The sequence below is a fragment of the Ranitomeya variabilis genome, chromosome 7 (genome assembly GCF_051348905.1).
Source record: "Ranitomeya variabilis isolate aRanVar5 chromosome 7, aRanVar5.hap1, whole genome shotgun sequence".
Classification (NCBI taxonomy): Eukaryota; Metazoa; Chordata; class Amphibia; order Anura; family Dendrobatidae; genus Ranitomeya; species Ranitomeya variabilis.
Window position 1 is genome coordinate 92610913 of NC_135238.1, and position 19783 is coordinate 92630695.

At 41.1% G+C, this 19783-nt stretch overlaps 19 non-coding genes across 19 annotated transcripts; all 19 read left to right on the forward strand.

Moving 5' to 3' along the window:
* Window positions 1-427: 427 nt before the first annotated feature.
* On the forward strand, window positions 428-501 carry TRNAT-UGU (transfer RNA threonine (anticodon UGU)). The gene has a single exon. It is a non-coding gene; the product is annotated as a tRNA-Thr (tRNA).
* A 663-nt stretch (window positions 502-1164) lies between these two features.
* On the forward strand, window positions 1165-1238 carry TRNAT-UGU (transfer RNA threonine (anticodon UGU)). Its single transcript has one exon. It is a non-coding gene; the product is annotated as a tRNA-Thr (tRNA).
* Window positions 1239-2282: 1044 nt separating this feature from the next.
* On the forward strand, window positions 2283-2356 carry TRNAT-UGU (transfer RNA threonine (anticodon UGU)). Its single transcript has one exon. It is a non-coding gene; the product is annotated as a tRNA-Thr (tRNA).
* A 663-nt stretch (window positions 2357-3019) lies between these two features.
* On the forward strand, window positions 3020-3093 carry TRNAT-UGU (transfer RNA threonine (anticodon UGU)). Its single transcript has one exon. It is a non-coding gene; the product is annotated as a tRNA-Thr (tRNA).
* A 1044-nt stretch (window positions 3094-4137) lies between these two features.
* On the forward strand, window positions 4138-4211 carry TRNAT-UGU (transfer RNA threonine (anticodon UGU)). The gene has a single exon. It is a non-coding gene; the product is annotated as a tRNA-Thr (tRNA).
* A 663-nt stretch (window positions 4212-4874) lies between these two features.
* Window positions 4875-4948, forward strand: TRNAT-UGU (transfer RNA threonine (anticodon UGU)). Its single transcript has one exon. It is a non-coding gene; the product is annotated as a tRNA-Thr (tRNA).
* Window positions 4949-5992: 1044 nt separating this feature from the next.
* TRNAT-UGU (transfer RNA threonine (anticodon UGU)) lies at window positions 5993-6066 on the forward strand. Its single transcript has one exon. It is a non-coding gene; the product is annotated as a tRNA-Thr (tRNA).
* Window positions 6067-6718: 652 nt separating this feature from the next.
* Window positions 6719-6792, forward strand: TRNAT-UGU (transfer RNA threonine (anticodon UGU)). Its single transcript has one exon. It is a non-coding gene; the product is annotated as a tRNA-Thr (tRNA).
* Window positions 6793-7455: 663 nt separating this feature from the next.
* Window positions 7456-7529, forward strand: TRNAT-UGU (transfer RNA threonine (anticodon UGU)). The gene has a single exon. It is a non-coding gene; the product is annotated as a tRNA-Thr (tRNA).
* Window positions 7530-8573: 1044 nt separating this feature from the next.
* Window positions 8574-8647, forward strand: TRNAT-UGU (transfer RNA threonine (anticodon UGU)). The gene has a single exon. It is a non-coding gene; the product is annotated as a tRNA-Thr (tRNA).
* A 1394-nt stretch (window positions 8648-10041) lies between these two features.
* Window positions 10042-10115, forward strand: TRNAT-UGU (transfer RNA threonine (anticodon UGU)). The gene has a single exon. It is a non-coding gene; the product is annotated as a tRNA-Thr (tRNA).
* A 1770-nt stretch (window positions 10116-11885) lies between these two features.
* On the forward strand, window positions 11886-11959 carry TRNAT-UGU (transfer RNA threonine (anticodon UGU)). Its single transcript has one exon. It is a non-coding gene; the product is annotated as a tRNA-Thr (tRNA).
* Window positions 11960-13740: 1781 nt separating this feature from the next.
* On the forward strand, window positions 13741-13814 carry TRNAT-UGU (transfer RNA threonine (anticodon UGU)). The gene has a single exon. It is a non-coding gene; the product is annotated as a tRNA-Thr (tRNA).
* Window positions 13815-14858: 1044 nt separating this feature from the next.
* Window positions 14859-14932, forward strand: TRNAT-UGU (transfer RNA threonine (anticodon UGU)). Its single transcript has one exon. It is a non-coding gene; the product is annotated as a tRNA-Thr (tRNA).
* Window positions 14933-15584: 652 nt separating this feature from the next.
* TRNAT-UGU (transfer RNA threonine (anticodon UGU)) lies at window positions 15585-15658 on the forward strand. The gene has a single exon. It is a non-coding gene; the product is annotated as a tRNA-Thr (tRNA).
* Window positions 15659-16321: 663 nt separating this feature from the next.
* Window positions 16322-16395, forward strand: TRNAT-UGU (transfer RNA threonine (anticodon UGU)). Its single transcript has one exon. It is a non-coding gene; the product is annotated as a tRNA-Thr (tRNA).
* A 1044-nt stretch (window positions 16396-17439) lies between these two features.
* Window positions 17440-17513, forward strand: TRNAT-UGU (transfer RNA threonine (anticodon UGU)). The gene has a single exon. It is a non-coding gene; the product is annotated as a tRNA-Thr (tRNA).
* Window positions 17514-18165: 652 nt separating this feature from the next.
* On the forward strand, window positions 18166-18239 carry TRNAT-UGU (transfer RNA threonine (anticodon UGU)). The gene has a single exon. It is a non-coding gene; the product is annotated as a tRNA-Thr (tRNA).
* A 663-nt stretch (window positions 18240-18902) lies between these two features.
* Window positions 18903-18976, forward strand: TRNAT-UGU (transfer RNA threonine (anticodon UGU)). The gene has a single exon. It is a non-coding gene; the product is annotated as a tRNA-Thr (tRNA).
* The last annotated feature ends 807 nt before the right edge of the window (window positions 18977-19783 follow it).

Consider the following 19783-nt stretch of genomic DNA (forward strand, 5'->3'; position numbering starts at 1 on the left):
TTTTCTATCATGCCTACTCTGTATCGTAAGCATGTGGTGCTGTGGCTTAGTTGGTTAAAGCGCCTGTCTTGTAAACAGGAGACACTGAGTTTGAATCTCAGCAGTTCTTTGTTTCCATCATCATCTCACAAATTTACCATGGCTACGTCTCTACTGATAGTGCAATTGTGAGATTAAGAGTTTCTTCTGCATAAGAAATGAACCAGTGCTCAGGTTTTAATACATGTGGTAAGCATGTGACCCTGTGGCTTAGTTGGTTAAGGCGACTGTCTTGTAAACAAGAGACACTGAGTTGAAATCTCAGCAGTGCTTTGTTTTCATCATCTCAGAAACAAACTTCCTATCTTTTCAATCATTCCTAATGTTTCCTACTTTTGTCCTTGCCGTGGCATTCCTTCTATCTGCATATTCTATATCATAAGCATGTGGCACTGTGGCTTAGTTGGTTAAAGCGCCTGTCTTGTAAACAGGAGACCCTGAGTTCGAATCTCAACAGTGCCTTGTTTCCGTCATCATCTCACAAACTTGCCATGGCTACGTCTCTACTGATAGTGCAATTGTGAGATTAAGAGTTTCTTCTGCATAAGAAATGAACCAGTGCTCAGGTTTCAATACATGTTGTAAGCATGTGACCCTGTGGCTTAGTTGGTTAAAGCACCTGTCTTGTAAACGTGAGACCCTGAGTTCAAATCTCAGCAGTGCTTTGTTTTCATCATCTCAGAAACAAACCTCCTATCTTTTCTATCATGCCTACTCTGTATCGTAAGCATGTGGTGCTGTGGCTTAGTTGGTTAAAGCGCCTGTCTTTTAAACAGGAGACACTGAGTTTGAATCTCAGCAGTTCTTTGTTTCCATCATCATCTCACAAATTTACCATGGCTACGTCTCTACTGATAGTGCAATTGTGAGATTAAGAGTTTCTTCTGCATAAGAAATGAACCAGTGCTCAGGTTTTAATACATGTGGTAAGCATGTGACCCTGTGGCTTAGTTGGTTAAGGCGACTGTCTTGTAAACAAGAGACACTGAGTTGAAATCTCAGCAGTGCTTTGTTTTCATCATCTCAGAAACAAACTTCCTATCTTTTCAATCATTCCTAATGTTTCCTACTTTTGTCCTTGCCGTGGCATTCCTTCTATCTGCATATTCTGTATCATAAGCATGTGGCACTGTGGCTTAGTTGGTTAAAGCGCCTGTCTTGTAAACAGTAGACCCTGAGTTCGAATCTCAGCAGTGCCTTGTTTCCATCGTTATCTCACAAACTTGCCATGGCTACGTCTCTACTGATAGTGCAATTGTGAGATTAAGAGTTTCTTCTGCATAAGAAATGAACCAGTGCTCAGGTTTTAATGCATGTGACCCTGTGGCTTAGTTGGTTAAGGCGACTGTCTTGTAAACAAGAGACACTGAGTTGAAATCTCAGCAGTGCTTTGTTTTCATCATCTCAGAAACAAACTTCCTATCTTTTCAATCATTCCTAATGTTTCCTACTTTTGTCCTTGCCGTGGCATTCCTTCTATCTGCATATTCTATATCATAAGCATGTGGCACTGTGGCTTAGTTGGTTAAAGCGCCTGTCTTGTAAACAGGAGACCCTGAGTTCGAATCTCAACAGTACCTTGTTTCCGTCATCATCTCACAAACTTGCCATAGCTACGTATCTACTGATAGTGCAATTGTGAGATTAAGAGTTTCTTCTGCATAAGAAATGAACCAGTGCTCAGGTTTTAATGCATGTTGTAAGCATGTGACCCTGTGGCTTAGTTGGTTAAAGCACCTGTCTTGTAAACGTGAGACCCTGAGTTCAAATCTCAGCAGTGCTTTGTTTTCATCATCTCAGAAACAAACCTCCTATCTTTTCTATCATGCCTACTCTGTATCGTAAGCATGTGGTGCTGTGGCTTAGTTGGTTAAAGCGCCTGTCTTGTAAACAGGAGACACTGAGTTTGAATCTCAGCAGTTCTTTGTTTCCATCATCATCTCACAAATTTACCATGGCTACGTCTCTACTGATAGTGCAATTGTGAGATTAAGAGTTTCTTCTGCATAAGAAATGAACCAGTGCTCAGGTTTTAATACATGTGGTAAGCATGTGACCCTGTGGCTTAGTTGGTTAAGGCGACTGTCTTGTAAACAAGAGACACTGAGTTGAAATCTCAGCAGTGCTTTGTTTTCATCATCTCAGAAACAAACTTCCTATCTTTTCAATCATTCCTAATGTTTCCTACTTTTGTCCTTGCCGTGGCATTCCTTCTATCTGCATATTCTATATCATAAGCATGTGGCACTGTGGCTTAGTTGGTTAAAGCGCCTGTCTTGTAAACAGGAGACCCTGAGTTCGAATCTCAACAGTGCCTTGTTTCCGTCATCATCTCACAAACTTGCCATGGCTACGTCTCTACTGATAGTGCAATTGTGAGATTAAGAGTTTCTTCTGCATAAGAAATGAACCAGTGCTCAGGTTTCAATACATGTTGTAAGCATGTGACCCTGTGGCTTAGTTGGTTAAAGCACCTGTCTTGTAAACGTGAGACCCTGAGTTCAAATCTCAGCAGTGCTTTGTTTTCATCATCTCAGAAACAAACCTCCTATCTTTTCTATCATGCCTACTCTGTATCGTAAGCATGTGGTGCTGTGGCTTAGTTGGTTAAAGCGCCTGTCTTTTAAACAGGAGACACTGAGTTTGAATCTCAGCAGTTCTTTGTTTCCATCATCATCTCACAAATTTACCATGGCTACGTCTCTACTGATAGTGCAATTGTGAGATTAAGAGTTTCTTCTGCATAAGAAATGAACCAGTGCTCAGGTTTTAATACATGTGGTAAGCATGTGACCCTGTGGCTTAGTTGGTTAAGGCGACTGTCTTGTAAACAAGAGACACTGAGTTGAAATCTCAGCAGTGCTTTGTTTTCATCATCTCAGAAACAAACTTCCTATCTTTTCAATCATTCCTAATGTTTCCTACTTTTGTCCTTGCCGTGGCATTCCTTCTATCTGCATATTCTGTATCATAAGCATGTGGCACTGTGGCTTAGTTGGTTAAAGCGCCTGTCTTGTAAACAGTAGACCCTGAGTTCGAATCTCAGCAGTGCCTTGTTTCCATCGTTATCTCACAAACTTGCCATGGCTACGTCTCTACTGATAGTGCAATTGTGAGATTAAGAGTTTCTTCTGCATAAGAAATGAACCAGTGCTCAGGTTTTAATGCATGTGACCCTGTGGCTTAGTTGGTTAAGGCGACTGTCTTGTAAACAAGAGACACTGAGTTGAAATCTCAGCAGTGCTTTGTTTTCATCATCTCAGAAACAAACTTCCTATCTTTTCAATCATTCCTAATGTTTCCTACTTTTGTCCTTGCCGTGGCATTCCTTCTATCTGCATATTCTATATCATAAGCATGTGGCACTGTGGCTTAGTTGGTTAAAGCGCCTGTCTTGTAAACAGGAGACCCTGAGTTCGAATCTCAACAGTACCTTGTTTCCGTCATCATCTCACAAACTTGCCATAGCTACGTATCTACTGATAGTGCAATTGTGAGATTAAGAGTTTCTTCTGCATAAGAAATGAACCAGTGCTCAGGTTTTAATGCATGTTGTAAGCATGTGACCCTGTGGCTTAGTTGGTTAAAGCACCTGTCTTGTAAACGTGAGACCCTGAGTTCAAATCTCAGCAGTGCTTTGTTTTCATCATCTCAGAAACAAACCTCCTATCTTTTCTATCATGCCTACTCTGTATCGTAAGCATGTGGTGCTGTGGCTTAGTTGGTTAAAGCGCCTGTCTTGTAAACAGGAGACACTGAGTTTGAATCTCAGCAGTTCTTTGTTTCCATCATCATCTCACAAATTTACCATGGCTACGTCTCTACTGATAGTGCAATTGTGAGATTAAGAGTTTCTTCTGCATAAGAAATGAACCAGTGCTCAGGTTTTAATACATGTGGTAAGCATGTGACCCTGTGGCTTAGTTGGTTAAGGCGACTGTCTTGTAAACAAGAGACACTGAGTTGAAATCTCAGCAGTGCTTTGTTTTCATCATCTCAGAAACAAACTTCCTATCTTTTCAATCATTCCTAATGTTTCCTACTTTTGTCCTTGCCGTGGCATTCCTTCTATCTGCATATTCTATATCATAAGCATGTGGCACTGTGGCTTAGTTGGTTAAAGCGCCTGTCTTGTAAACAGGAGACCCTGAGTTCGAATCTCAACAGTGCCTTGTTTCCGTCATCATCTCACAAACTTGCCATGGCTACGTCTCTACTGATAGTGCAATTGTGAGATTAAGAGTTTCTTCTGCATAAGAAATGAACCAGTGCTCAGGTTTCAATACATGTTGTAAGCATGTGACCCTGTGGCTTAGTTGGTTAAAGCACCTGTCTTGTAAACGTGAGACCCTGAGTTCAAATCTCAGCAGTGCTTTGTTTTCATCATCTCAGAAACAAACCTCCTATCTTTTCTATCATGCCTACTCTGTATCGTAAGCATGTGGTGCTGTGGCTTAGTTGGTTAAAGCGCCTGTCTTTTAAACAGGAGACACTGAGTTTGAATCTCAGCAGTTCTTTGTTTCCATCATCATCTCACAAATTTACCATGGCTACGTCTCTACTGATAGTGCAATTGTGAGATTAAGAGTTTCTTCTGCATAAGAAATGAACCAGTGCTCAGGTTTTAATACATGTGGTAAGCATGTGACCCTGTGGCTTAGTTGGTTAAGGCGACTGTCTTGTAAACAAGAGACACTGAGTTGAAATCTCAGCAGTGCTTTGTTTTCATCATCTCAGAAACAAACTTCCTATCTTTTCAATCATTCCTAATGTTTCCTACTTTTGTCCTTGCCGTGGCATTCCTTCTATCTGCATATTCTGTATCATAAGCATGTGGCACTGTGGCTTAGTTGGTTAAAGCGCCTGTCTTGTAAACAGTAGACCCTGAGTTCGAATCTCAGCAGTGCCTTGTTTCCATCGTTATCTCACAAACTTGCCATGGCTACGTCTCTACTGATAGTGCAATTGTGAGATTAAGAGTTTCTTCTGCATAAGAAATGAACCAGTGCTCAGGTTTTAATGCATGTGACCCTGTGGCTTAGTTGGTTAAGGCGACTGTCTTGTAAACAAGAGACACTGAGTTGAAATCTCAGCAGTGCTTTGTTTTCATCATCTCAGAAACAAACTTCCTATCTTTTCAATCATTCCTAATGTTTCCTACTTTTGTCCTTGCCGTGGCATTCCTTCTATCTGCATATTCTATATCATAAGCATGTGGCACTGTGGCTTAGTTGGTTAAAGCGCCTGTCTTGTAAACAGGAGACCCTGAGTTCGAATCTCAACAGTACCTTGTTTCCGTCATCATCTCACAAACTTGCCATGGCTACGTATCTACTGATAGTGCAATTGTGAGATTAAGAGTTTCTTCTGCATAAGAAATGAACCAGTGCTCAGGTTTTAATGCATGTTGTAAGCATGTGACCCTGTGGCTTAGTTGGTTAAAGCACCTGTCTTGTAAACGTGAGACCCTGAGTTCAAATCTCAGCAGTGCTTTGTTTTCATCATCTCAGAAACAAACCTCCTATCTTTTCTATCATGCCTACTCTGTATCGTAAGCATGTGGTGCTGTGGCTTAGTTGGTTAAAGCGCCTGTCTTGTAAACAGGAGACACTGAGTTTGAATCTCAGCAGTTCTTTGTTTCCATCATCATCTCACAAATTTACCATGGCTACGTCTCTACTGATAGTGCAATTGTGAGATTAAGAGTTTCTTCTGCATAAGAAATGAACCAGTGCTCAGGTTTTAATACATGTGGTAAGCATGTGACCCTGTGGCTTAGTTGGTTAAGGCGACTGTCTTGTAAACAAGAGACACTGAGTTGAAATCTCAGCAGTGCTTTGTTTTCATCATCTCAGAAACAAACTTCCTATCTTTTCAATCATTCCTAATGTTTCCTACTTTTGTCCTTGCCGTGGCATTCCTTCTATCTGCATATTCTATATCATAAGCATGTGGCACTGTGGCTTAGTTGGTTAAAGCGCCTGTCTTGTAAACAGGAGACCCTGAGTTCGAATCTCAACAGTGCCTTGTTTCCGTCATCATCTCACAAACTTGCCATGGCTACGTCTCTACTGATAGTGCAATTGTGAGATTAAGAGTTTCTTCTGCATAAGAAATGAACCAGTGCTCAGGTTTCAATACATGTTGTAAGCATGTGACCCTGTGGCTTAGTTGGTTAAAGCACCTGTCTTGTAAACGTGAGACCCTGAGTTCAAATCTCAGCAGTGCTTTGTTTTCATCATCTCAGAAACAAACCTCCTATCTTTTCTATCATGCCTACTCTGTATCGTAAGCATGTGGCGCTGTGGCTTATTTGGTTAAAGCGCCTGTCTTGTAAACAGGAGACACTGAGTTTGAATCTCAGCAGTTCTTTGTTTCCATCATCATGTCACAAATTTACCATGGCTACGTCTCTACTGATAGTGCAATTATGAGATTAAGAGTTTCTTCTGCATAAGAAATGAACCAGTGCTCAGGTTTTAATGCATTTGACCCTGTGGCTTAGTTGGTTAAGGCGACTGTCTTGTAAACAAGAGACACTGAGTTGAAATCTCAGCAGTGCTTTGTTTTCATCATCTCAGAAACAAACTTCCTATCTTTTCAATCATTCCTAATGTTTCCTACTTTTGTCCTTGCCGTGGCATTCCTTCTATCTGCATATTCTATATCATAAGCATGTGGCACTGTGGCTTAGTTGGTTAAAGCGCCTGTCTTGTAAACAGGAGACCCTGAGTTCGAATCTCAACAGTGCCTTGTTTCCGTCATCATCTCACAAACTTGCCATGGCTACGTCTCTACTGATAGTGCAATTGTGAGATTAAGAGTTTCTTCTGCATAAGAAATGAACCAGTGCTCAGGTTTCAATACATGTTGTAAGCATGTGACCCTGTGGCTTAGTTGGTTAAAGCACCTGTCTTGTAAACGTGAGACCCTGAGTTCAAATCTCAGCAGTGCTTTGTTTTCATCATCTCAGAAACAAACCTCCTATCTTTTCTATCATGCCTACTCTGTATCGTAAGCATGTGGTGCTGTGGCTTAGTTGGTTAAAGCGCCTGTCTTTTAAACAGGAGACACTGAGTTTGAATCTCAGCAGTTCTTTGTTTCCATCATCATCTCACAAATTTACCATGGCTACGTCTCTACTGATAGTGCAATTGTGAGATTAAGAGTTTCTTCTGCATAAGAAATGAACCAGTGCTCAGGTTTTAATACATGTGGTAAGCATGTGACCCTGTGGCTTAGTTGGTTAAGGCGACTGTCTTGTAAACAAGAGACACTGAGTTGAAATCTCAGCAGTGCTTTGTTTTCATCATCTCAGAAACAAACTTCCTATCTTTTCAATCATTCCTAATGTTTCCTACTTTTGTCCTTGCCGTGGCATTCCTTCTATCTGCATATTCTGTATCATAAGCATGTGGCACTGTGGCTTAGTTGGTTAAAGCGCCTGTCTTGTAAACAGTAGACCCTGAGTTCGAATCTCAGCAGTGCCTTGTTTCCATCGTTATCTCACAAACTTGCCATGGCTACGTCTCTACTGATAGTGCAATTGTGAGATTAAGAGTTTCTTCTGCATAAGAAATGAACCAGTGCTCAGGTTTTAATGCATGTGACCCTGTGGCTTAGTTGGTTAAGGCGACTGTCTTGTAAACAAGAGACACTGAGTTGAAATCTCAGCAGTGCTTTGTTTTCATCATCTCAGAAACAAACTTCCTATCTTTTCAATCATTCCTAATGTTTCCTACTTTTGTCCTTGCCGTGGCATTCCTTCTATCTGCATATTCTATATCATAAGCATGTGGCACTGTGGCTTAGTTGGTTAAAGCGCCTGTCTTGTAAACAGGAGACCCTGAGTTCGAATCTCAACAGTACCTTGTTTCCGTCATCATCTCACAAACTTGCCATGGCTACGTATCTACTGATAGTGCAATTGTGAGATTAAGAGTTTCTTCTGCATAAGAAATGAACCAGTGCTCAGGTTTTAATGCATGTTGTAAGCATGTGACCCTGTGGCTTAGTTGGTTAAAGCACCTGTCTTGTAAACGTGAGACCCTGAGTTCAAATCTCAGCAGTGCTTTGTTTTCATCATCTCAGAAACAAACCTCCTATCTTTTCTATCATGCCTACTCTGTATCGTAAGCATGTGGTGCTGTGGCTTAGTTGGTTAAAGCGCCTGTCTTGTAAACAGGAGACACTGAGTTTGAATCTCAGCAGTTCTTTGTTTCCATCATCATCTCACAAATTTACCATGGCTACGTCTCTACTGATAGTGCAATTGTGAGATTAAGAGTTTCTTCTGCATAAGAAATGAACCAGTGCTCAGGTTTTAATACATGTGGTAAGCATGTGACCCTGTGGCTTAGTTGGTTAAGGCGACTGTCTTGTAAACAAGAGACACTGAGTTGAAATCTCAGCAGTGCTTTGTTTTCATCATCTCAGAAACAAACTTCCTATCTTTTCAATCATTCCTAATGTTTCCTACTTTTGTCCTTGCCGTGGCATTCCTTCTATCTGCATATTCTATATCATAAGCATGTGGCACTGTGGCTTAGTTGGTTAAAGCGCCTGTCTTGTAAACAGGAGACCCTGAGTTCGAATCTCAACAGTGCCTTGTTTCCGTCATCATCTCACAAACTTGCCATGGCTACGTCTCTACTGATAGTGCAATTGTGAGATTAAGAGTTTCTTCTGCATAAGAAATGAACCAGTGCTCAGGTTTCAATACATGTTGTAAGCATGTGACCCTGTGGCTTAGTTGGTTAAAGCACCTGTCTCGTAAACGTGAGACCCTGAGTTCAAATCTCAGCAGTGCTTTGTTTTCATCATCTCAGAAACAAACCTCCTATCTTTTCTATCATGCCTACTCTATATCGTAAGCATGTGGTGCTGTGGCTTAGTTGGTTAAAGCGCCTGTCTTTTAAACAGGAGACACTGAGTTTGAATCTCAGCAGTTCTTTGTTTCCATCATCATCTCACAAATTTACCATGGCTACGTCTCTACTGATAGTGCAATTGTGAGATTAAGAGTTTCTTCTGCATAAGAAATGAACCAGTGCTCAGGTTTTAATGCATGTGACCCTGTGGCTTAGTTGGTTAAGGCGACTGTCTTGTAAACAAGAGACACTGAGTTGAAATCTCAGCAGTACTTTGTTTTCATCATCTCAGAAACAAACTTCCTATCTTTTCAATCATTCCTAATGTTTCCTACTTTTGTCCTTGCCGTGGCATTCCTTCTATCTGCATATTCTATATCATAAGCATGTGGCACTGTGGCTTAGTTGGTTAAAGCGCCTGTCTTGTAAACAGGAGACCCTGAGTTCGAATCTCAACAGTACCTTGTTTCCGTCATCATCTCACAAACTTGCCATGGCTACGTATCTACTGATAGTGCAATTGTGAGATTAAGAGTTTCTTCTGCATAAGAAATGAACCAGTGCTCAGGTTTTAATGCATGTTGTAAGCATGTGACCCTGTGGCGTAGTTGGTTAAAGCACCTGTCTTGTAAACGTGAGACCCTGAGTTCAAATCTCAGCAGTGCTTTGTTTTCATCATCTCAGAAACAAACCTCCTATCTTTTCTATCATGCCTACTCTGTATCGTAAGCATGTGGTGCTGTGGCTTAGTTGGTTAAAGCGCCTGTCTTTTAAACAGGAGACACTGAGTTTGAATCTCAGCAGTTCTTTGTTTCCATCATCATCTCACAAATTTACCATGGCTACGTCTCTACTGATAGTGCAATTGTGAGATTAAGAGTTTCTTCTGCATAAGAAATGAACCAGTGCTCAGGTTTTAATACATGTGGTAAGCATGTGACCCTGTGGCTTAATTGGTTAAGGCGACTGTCTTGTAAACAAGAGACACTGAGTTGAAATCTCAGCACAGCAGTGCTTTGTTTTCATCATCTCAGAAACAAACTTCCTATCTTTTCAATCATTCCTAATGTTTCCTACTTTTGTCCTTGCCGTGGCATTCCTTCTATCTGCATATTCTATATCATAAGCATGTGGCACTGTGGCTTAGTTGGTTAAAGCACCTGTCTTGTAAACAGGAGACCCTGAGTTCGAATCTCAGCAGTGCCTTGTTTCCATCATCATCTCACAAACTTGCCATGGCTACGTCTCTACTGATAGTGCAATTGTGAGATTAAGAGTTTCTTCTGCATAAGAAATGAACCAGTGCTCAGGTTTTAATACATGTGGTAAGCATGTGACCCTGTGGCTTAGTTGGTTAAGGCGACTGTCTTGTAAACAAGAGACACTGAGTTGAAATCTCAGCAGTACTTTGTTTTCATCATCTCAGAAACAAACTTCCTATCTTTTCAATCATTCCTAATGTTTCCTACTTTTGTCCTTGCCGTGGCATTCCTTCTATCTGCATATTCTATATCATAAGCATGTGGCACTGTGGCTTAGTTGGTTAAAGCGCCTGTCTTGTAAACAGGAGACCCTGAGTTCGAATCTCAAAAGTGCCTTGTTTCCGTCATCATCTCACAAACTTGCCATGGCTACGTATCTACTGATAGTGCAATTGTGAGATTAAGAGTTTCTTCTGCATAAGAAATGAACCAGTGCTCAGGTTTTAATGCATGTGACCCTGTGGCTTAGTTGGTTAAAGCACCTGTCTTGTAAACGTGAGACCCTGAGTTCAAATCTCAGCAGTGCTTTGTTTTCATCATCTCAGAAACAAACCTCCTATCTTTTCTATCATGCCTACTCTGTATCGTAAGCATGTGGCGCTGTGGCTTAGTTGGTTAAAGCGCCTGTCTTTTAAACAGGAGACACTGAGTTTGAATCTCAGCAGTTCTTTGTTTCCATCATCATCTCACAAACTTGCCATGGCTACGTCTCTACTGATAGTGCAATTGTGAGATTAAGAGTTTCTTCTGCATAAGAAATGAACCAGTGCTCAGGTTTTAATACATGTGGTAAGCATGTGACCCTGTGGCTTAGTTGGTTAAGGCGACTGTCTTGTAAACAAGAGACACTGAGTTGAAATCTCAGCAGTGCTTTGTTTTCATCATCTCAGAAACAAACTTCCTATCTTTTCAATCATTCCTAATGTTTCCTACTTTTGTCCTTGCCGTGGCATTCCTTCTATCTGCATATTCTATATCATAAGCATGTGGCACTGTGGCTTAGTTGGTTAAAGCGCCTGTCTTGTAAACAGGAGACCCTGAGTTCGAATCTCAAAAGTGCCTTGTTTCCGTCATCATCTCACAAACTTGCCATGGCTACGTATCTACTGATAGTGCAATTGTGAGATTAAGAGTTTCTTCTGCATAAGAAATGAACCAGTGCTCAGGTTTTAATGCATGTGACCCTGTGGCTTAGTTGGTTAAAGCACCTGTCTTGTAAACGTGAGACCCTGAGTTCAAATCTCAGCAGTGCTTTGTTTTCATCATCTCAGAAACAAACCTCCTATCTTTTCTATCATGCCTACTCTGTATCGTAAGCATGTGGCGCTGTGGCTTAGTTGGTTAAAGCGCCTGTCTTTTAAACAGGAGACACTGAGTTTGAATCTCAGCAGTTCTTTGTTTCCATCATCATCTCACAAATTTACCATGGCTACGTCTCTACTGATAGTGCAATTGTGAGATTAAGAGTTTCTTCTGCATAAGAAATGAACCAGTGCTCAGGTTTTAATACATGTGGTAAGCATGTGACCCTGTGGCTTAGTTGGTTAAGGCGCCTGTCTTGTAAACAAGAGACACTGAGTTGAAATCTCAGCAGTGCTTTGTTTTCATCATCTCAGAAACAAACTTCCTATCTTTTCAATCATTCCTAATGTTTCCTACTTTTGTCCTTGCCGTGGCATTCCTTCTATCTGCCTATTCTATATCATAAGCATTTGGCACTGTGGCTTAGTTGGTTAAAGCGCCTGTCTTGTAAACAGGAGACCCTGAGTTCGAATCTCAACAGTGCCTTGTTTCCGTCATCATCTCACAAACTTGCCATGGCTACGTAACTACTGATAGTGCAATTGTGAGATTAAGAGTTTCTTCTGCATAAGAAATGAACCAGTGCTCAGGTTTTAATGCATGTTGTAAGAATGTGACCCTGTGGCTTAGTTGGTTAAAGCACCTGTCTTGTAAACGTGAGACCCTGAGTTCAAATCTCAGCAGTGCTTTGTTTTCATCATCTCAGAAACAAACCTCCTATCTTTTCTATCATGCCTACTCTGTATCGTAAGCATGTGGTGCTGTGGCTTAGTTGGTTAAAGCGCCTGTCTTGTAAACAGGAGACACTGAGTTTGAATCTCAGCAGTTCTTTGTTTCCATCATCATCTCACAAATTTACCATGGCTACGTCTCTACTGATAGTGCAATTGTGAGATTAAGAGTTTCTTCTGCATAAGAAATGAACCAGTGCTCAGGTTTTAATACATGTGGTAAGCATGTGACCCTGTGGCTAAGTTGGTTAAGGCGACTGTCTTGTAAACAAGAGACACTGAGTTGAAATCTCAGCAGTGCTTTGTTTTCATCATCTCAGAAACAAACTTCCTATCTTTTCAATCATTCCTAATGTTTCCTACTTTTGTCCTTGCCGTGGCATTCCTTCTATCTGCATATTCTGTATCATAAGCATGTGGCACTGTGGCTTAGTTGGTTAAAGCGCCTGTCTTGTAAACAGTAGACCCTGAGTTCGAATCTCAGCAATGCCTTGTTTCCATCGTTATTTCACAAACTTGCCATGGCTACGTCTCTACTGATAGTGCAATTGTGAGATTAAGAGTTTCTTCTGCATAAGAAATGAACCAGTGCTCAGGTTTTAATGCATGTGACCCTGTGGCTTAGTTGGTTAAGGCGACTGTCTTGTAAACAAGAGACACTGAGTTGAAATCTCAGCAGTACTTTGTTTTCATCATCTCAGAAACAAACTTCCTATCTTTTCAATCATTCCTAATGTTTCCTACTTTTGTCCTTGCCGTGGCATTCCTTCTATCTGCATATTCTATATCATAAGCATGTGGCACTGTGGCTTAGTTGGTTAAAGCGCCTGTCTTGTAAACAGGAGACCCTGAGTTCGAATCTCAACAGTACCTTGTTTCCGTCATCATCTCACAAACTTGCCATGGCTACGTATCTACTGATAGTGCAATTGTGAGATTAAGAGTTTCTTCTGCATAAGAAATGAACCAGTGCTCAGGTTTTAATGCATGTTGTAAGCATGTGACCCTGTGGCGTAGTTGGTTAAAGCACCTGTCTTGTAAACGTGAGACCCTGAGTTCAAATCTCAGCAGTGCTTTGTTTTCATCATCTCAGAAACAAACCTCCTATCTTTTCTATCATGCCTACTCTGTATCGTAAGCATGTGGTGCTGTGGCTTAGTTGGTTAAAGCGCCTGTCTTTTAAACAGGAGACACTGAGTTTGAATCTCAGCAGTTCTTTGTTTCCATCATCATCTCACAAATTTACCATGGCTACGTCTCTACTGATAGTGCAATTGTGAGATTAAGAGTTTCTTCTGCATAAGAAATGAACCAGTGCTCAGGTTTTAATACATGTGGTAAGCATGTGACCCTGTGGCTTAGTTGGTTAAGGCGACTGTCTTGTAAACAAGAGACACTGAGTTGAAATCTCAGCAGTGCTTTGTTTTCATCATCTCAGAAACAAACTTCCTATCTTTTCAATCATTCCTAATGTTTCCTACTTTTGTCCTTGCCGTGGCATTCCTTCTATCTGCATATTCTGTATCATAAGCATGTGGCACTGTGGCTTAGTTGGTTAAAGCGCCTGTCTTGTAAACAGTAGACCCTGAGTTCGAATCTCAGCAGTGCCTTGTTTCCATCGTTATCTCACAAACTTGCCATGGCTACGTCTCTACTGATAGTGCAATTGTGAGATTAAGAGTTTCTTCTGCATAAGAAATGAACCAGTGCTCAGGTTTTAATGCATGTGACCCTGTGGCTTAGTTGGTTAAGGCGACTGTCTTGTAAACAAGAGACACTGAGTTGAAATCTCAGCAGTGCTTTGTTTTCATCATCTCAGAAACAAACTTCCTATCTTTTCAATCATTCCTAATGTTTCCTACTTTTGTCCTTGCCGTGGCATTCCTTCTATCTGCATATTCTATATCATAAGCATGTGGCACTGTGGCTTAGTTGGTTAAAGCGCCTGTCTTGTAAACAGGAGACCCTGAGTTCGAATCTCAACAGTACCTTGTTTCCGTCATCATCTCACAAACTTGCCATGGCTACGTATCTACTGATAGTGCAATTGTGAGATTAAGAGTTTCTTCTGCATAAGAAATGAACCAGTGCTCAGGTTTTAATGCATGTTGTAAGCATGTGACCCTGTGGCTTAGTTGGTTAAAGCACCTGTCTTGTAAACGTGAGACCCTGAGTTCAAATCTCAGCAGTGCTTTGTTTTCATCATCTCAGAAACAAACCTCCTATCTTTTCTATCATGCCTACTCTGTATCGTAAGCATGTGGTGCTGTGGCTTAGTTGGTTAAAGCGCCTGTCTTGTAAACAGGAGACACTGAGTTTGAATCTCAGCAGTTCTTTGTTTCCATCATCATCTCACAAATTTACCATGGCTACGTCTCTACTGATAGTGCAATTGTGAGATTAAGAGTTTCTTCTGCATAAGAAATGAACCAGTGCTCAGGTTTTAATACATGTGGTAAGCATGTGACCCTGTGGCTTAGTTGGTTAAGGCGACTGTCTTGTAAACAAGAGACACTGAGTTGAAATCTCAGCAGTGCTTTGTTTTCATCATCTCAGAAACAAACTTCCTATCTTTTCAATCATTCCTAATGTTTCCTACTTTTGTCCTTGCCGTGGCATTCCTTCTATCTGCATATTCTATATCATAAGCATGTGGCACTGTGGCTTAGTTGGTTAAAGCGCCTGTCTTGTAAACAGGAGACCCTGAGTTCGAATCTCAACAGTGCCTTGTTTCCGTCATCATCTCACAAACTTGCCATGGCTACGTCTCTACTGATAGTGCAATTGTGAGATTAAGAGTTTCTTCTGCATAAGAAATGAACCAGTGCTCAGGTTTCAATACATGTTGTAAGCATGTGACCCTGTGGCTTAGTTGGTTAAAGCACCTGTCTTGTAAACGTGAGACCCTGAGTTCAAATCTCAGCAGTGCTTTGTTTTCATCATCTCAGAAACAAACCTCCTATCTTTTCTATCATGCCTACTCTGTATCGTAAGCATGTGGCGCTGTGGCTTATTTGGTTAAAGCGCCTGTCTTGTAAACAGGAGACACTGAGTTTGAATCTCAGCAGTTCTTTGTTTCCATCATCATGTCACAAATTTACCATGGCTACGTCTCTACTGATAGTGCAATTGTGAGATTAAGAGTTTCTTCTGCATAAGAAATGAACCAGTGCTCAGGTTTTAATGCATTTGACCCTGTGGCTTAGTTGGTTAAGGCGACTGTCTTGTAAACAAGAGACACTGAGTTGAAATCTCAGCAGTGCTTTGTTTTCATCATCTCAGAAACAAACTTCCTATCTTTTCAATCATTCCTAATGTTTCCTACTTTTGTCCTTGCCGTGGCATTCCTTCTATCTGCATATTCTATATCATAAGCATGTGGCACTGTGGCTTAGTTGGTTAAAGCGCCTGTCTTGTAAACAGGAGACCCTGAGTTCGAATCTCAACAGTGCCTTGTTTCCGTCATCATCTCACAAACTTGCCATGGCTACGTCTCTACTGATAGTGCAATTGTGAGATTAAGAGTTTCTTCTGCATAAGAAATGAACCAGTGCTCAGGTTTCAATACATGTTGTAAGCATGTGACCCTGTGGCTTAGTTGGTTAAAGCACCTGTCTTGTAAACGTGAGACCCTGAGTTCAAATCTCAGCAGTGCTTTGTTTTCATCATCTCAGAAACAAACCTCCTATCTTTTCTATCATGCCTACTCTGTATCGTAAGCATGTGGTGCTGTGGCTTAGTTGGTTAAAGCGCCTGTCTTTTAAACAGGAGACACTGAGTTTGAATCTCAGCAGTTCTTTGTTTCCATCATCATCTCACAAATTTACCATGGCTACGTCTCTACTGATAGTGCAATTGTGAGATTAAGAGTTTCTTCTGCATAAGAAATGAACCAGTGCTCAGGTTTTAATACATGTGGTAAGCATGTGACCCTGTGGCTTAGTTGGTTAAGGCGACTGTCTTGTAAACAAGAGACACTGAGTTGAAATCTCAGCAGTGCTTTGTTTTCATCATCTCAGAAACAAACTTCCTATCTTTTCAATCATTCCTAATGTTTCCTACTTTTGTCCTTGCCGTGGCATTCCTTCTATCTGCATATTCTGTATCATAAGCATGTGGCACTGTGGCTTAGTTGGTTAAAGCGCCTGTCTTGTAAACAGTAGACCCTGAGTTCGAATCTCAGCAGTGCCTTGTTTCCATCGTTATCTCACAAACTTGCCATGGCTACGTCTCTACTGATAGTGCAATTGTGAGATTAAGAGTTTCTTCTGCATAAGAAATGAACCAGTGCTCAGGTTTTAATGCATGTGACCCTGTGGCTTAGTTGGTTAAGGCGACTGTCTTGTAAACAAGAGACACTGAGTTGAAATCTCAGCAGTGCTTTGTTTTCATCATCTCAGAAACAAACTTCCTATCTTTTCAATCATTCCTAATGTTTCCTACTTTTGTCCTTGCCGTGGCATTCCTTCTATCTGCATATTCTATATCATAAGCATGTGGCACTGTGGCTTAGTTGGTTAAAGCGCCTGTCTTGTAAACAGGAGACCCTGAGTTCGAATCTCAACAGTACCTTGTTTCCGTCATCATCTCACAAACTTGCCATGGCTACGTATCTACTGATAGTGCAATTGTGAGATTAAGAGTTTCTTCTGCATAAGAAATGAACCAGTGCTCAGGTTTTAATGCATGTTGTAAGCATGTGACCCTGTGGCTTAGTTGGTTAAAGCACCTGTCTTGTAAACGTGAGACCCTGAGTTCAAATCTCAGCAGTGCTTTGTTTTCATCATCTCAGAAACAAACCTCCTATCTTTTCTATCATGCCTACTCTGTATCGTAAGCATGTGGTGCTGTGGCTTAGTTGGTTAAAGCGCCTGTCTTGTAAACAGGAGACACTGAGTTTGAATCTCAGCAGTTCTTTGTTTCCATCATCATCTCACAAATTTACCATGGCTACGTCTCTACTGATAGTGCAATTGTGAGATTAAGAGTTTCTTCTGCATAAGAAATGAACCAGTGCTCAGGTTTTAATACATGTGGTAAGCATGTGACCCTGTGGCTTAGTTGGTTAAGGCGACTGTCTTGTAAACAAGAGACACTGAGTTGAAATCTCAGCAGTGCTTTGTTTTCATCATCTCAGAAACAAACTTCCTATCTTTTCAATCATTCCTAATGTTTCCTACTTTTGTCCTTGCCGTGGCATTCCTTCTATCTGCATATTCTATATCATAAGCATGTGGCACTGTGGCTTAGTTGGTTAAAGCGCCTGTCTTGTAAACAGGAGACCCTGAGTTCGAATCTCAACAGTGCCTTGTTTCCGTCATCATCTCACAAACTTGCCATGGCTACGTCTCTACTGATAGTGCAATTGTGAGATTAAGAGTTTCTTCTGCATAAGAAATGAACCAGTGCTCAGGTTTCAATACATGTTGTAAGCATGTGACCCTGTGGCTTAGTTGGTTAAAGCACCTGTCTTGTAAACGTGAGACCCTGAGTTCAAATCTCAGCAGTGCTTTGTTTTCATCATCTCAGAAACAAACCTCCTATCTTTTCTATCATGCCTACTCTGTATCGTAAGCATGTGGCGCTGTGGCTTATTTGGTTAAAGCGCCTGTCTTGTAAACAGGAGACACTGAGTTTGAATCTCAGCAGTTCTTTGTTTCCATCATCATGTCACAAATTTACCATGGCTACGTCTCTACTGATAGTGCAATTGTGAGATTAAGAGTTTCTTCTGCATAAGAAATGAACCAGTGCTCAGGTTTTAATGCATTTGACCCTGTGGCTTAGTTGGTTAAGGCGACTGTCTTGTAAACAAGAGACACTGAGTTGAAATCTCAGCAGTGCTTTGTTTTCATCATCTCAGAAACAAACTTCCTATCTTTTCAATCATTCCTAATGTTTCCTACTTTTGTCCTTGCCGTGGCATTCCTTCTATCTGCATATTCTATATCATAAGCATGTGGCACTGTGGCTTAGTTGGTTAAAGCGCCTGTCTTGTAAACAGGAGACCCTGAGTTCGAATCTCAACAGTGCCTTGTTTCCGTCATCATCTCACAAACTTGCCATGGCTACGTCTCTACTGATAGTGCAATTGTGAGATTAAGAGTTTCTTCTGCATAAGAAATGAACCAGTGCTCAGGTTTCAATACATGTTGTAAGCATGTGACCCTGTGGCTTAGTTGGTTAAAGCACCTGTCTTGTAAACGTGAGACCCTGAGTTCAAATCTCAGCAGTGCTTTGTTTTCATCATCTCAGAAACAAACCTCCTATCTTTTCTATCATGCCTACTCTGTATCGTAAGCATGTGGTGCTGTGGCTTAGTTGGTTAAAGCGCCTGTCTTTTAAACAGGAGACACTGAGTTTGAATCTCAGCAGTTCTTTGTTTCCATCATCATCTCACAAATTTACCATGGCTACGTCTCTACTGATAGTGCAATTGTGAGATTAAGAGTTTCTTCTGCATAAGAAATGAACCAGTGCTCAGGTTTTAATACATGTGGTAAGCATGTGACCCTGTGGCTTAGTTGGTTAAGGCGACTGTCTTGTAAACAAGAGACACTGAGTTGAAATCTCAGCAGTGCTTTGTTTTCATCATCTCAGAAACAAACTTCCTATCTTTTCAATCATTCCTAATGTTTCCTACTTTTGTCCTTGCCGTGGCATTCCTTCTATCTGCATATTCTGTATCATAAGCATGTGGCACTGTGGCTTAGTTGGTTAAAGCGCCTGTCTTGTAAACAGTAGACCCTGAGTTCGAATCTCAGCAGTGCCTTGTTTCCATCGTTATCTCACAAACTTGCCATGGCTACGTCTCTACTGATAGTGCAATTGTGAGATTAAGAGTTTCTTCTGCATAAGAAATGAACCAGTGCTCAGGTTTTAATGCATGTGACCCTGTGGCTTAGTTGGTTAAGGCGACTGTCTTGTAAACAAGAGACACTGAGTTGAAATCTCAGCAGTGCTTTGTTTTCATCATCTCAGAAACAAACTTCCTATCTTTTCAATCATTCCTAATGTTTCCTACTTTTGTCCTTGCCGTGGCATTCCTTCTATCTGCATATTCTATATCATAAGCATGTGGCACTGTGGCTTAGTTGGTTAAAGCGCCTGTCTTGTAAACAGGAGACCCTGAGTTCGAATCTCAACAGTACCTTGTTTCCGTCATCATCTCACAAACTTGCCATGGCTACGTATCTACTGATAGTGCAATTGTGAGATTAAGAGTTTCTTCTGCATAAGAAATGAACCAGTGCTCAGGTTTTAATGCATGTTGTAAGCATGTGACCCTGTGGCTTAGTTGGTTAAAGCACCTGTCTTGTAAACGTGAGACCCTGAGTTCAAATCTCAGCAGTGCTTTGTTTTCATCATCTCAGAAACAAACCTCCTATCTTTTCTATCATGCCTACTCTGTATCGTAAGCATGTGGTGCTGTGGCTTAGTTGGTTAAAGCGCCTGTCTTGTAAACAGGAGACACTGAGTTTGAATCTCAGCAGTTCTTTGTTTCCATCATCATCTCACAAATTTACCATGGCTACGTCTCTACTGATAGTGCAATTGTGAGATTAAGAGTTTCTTCTGC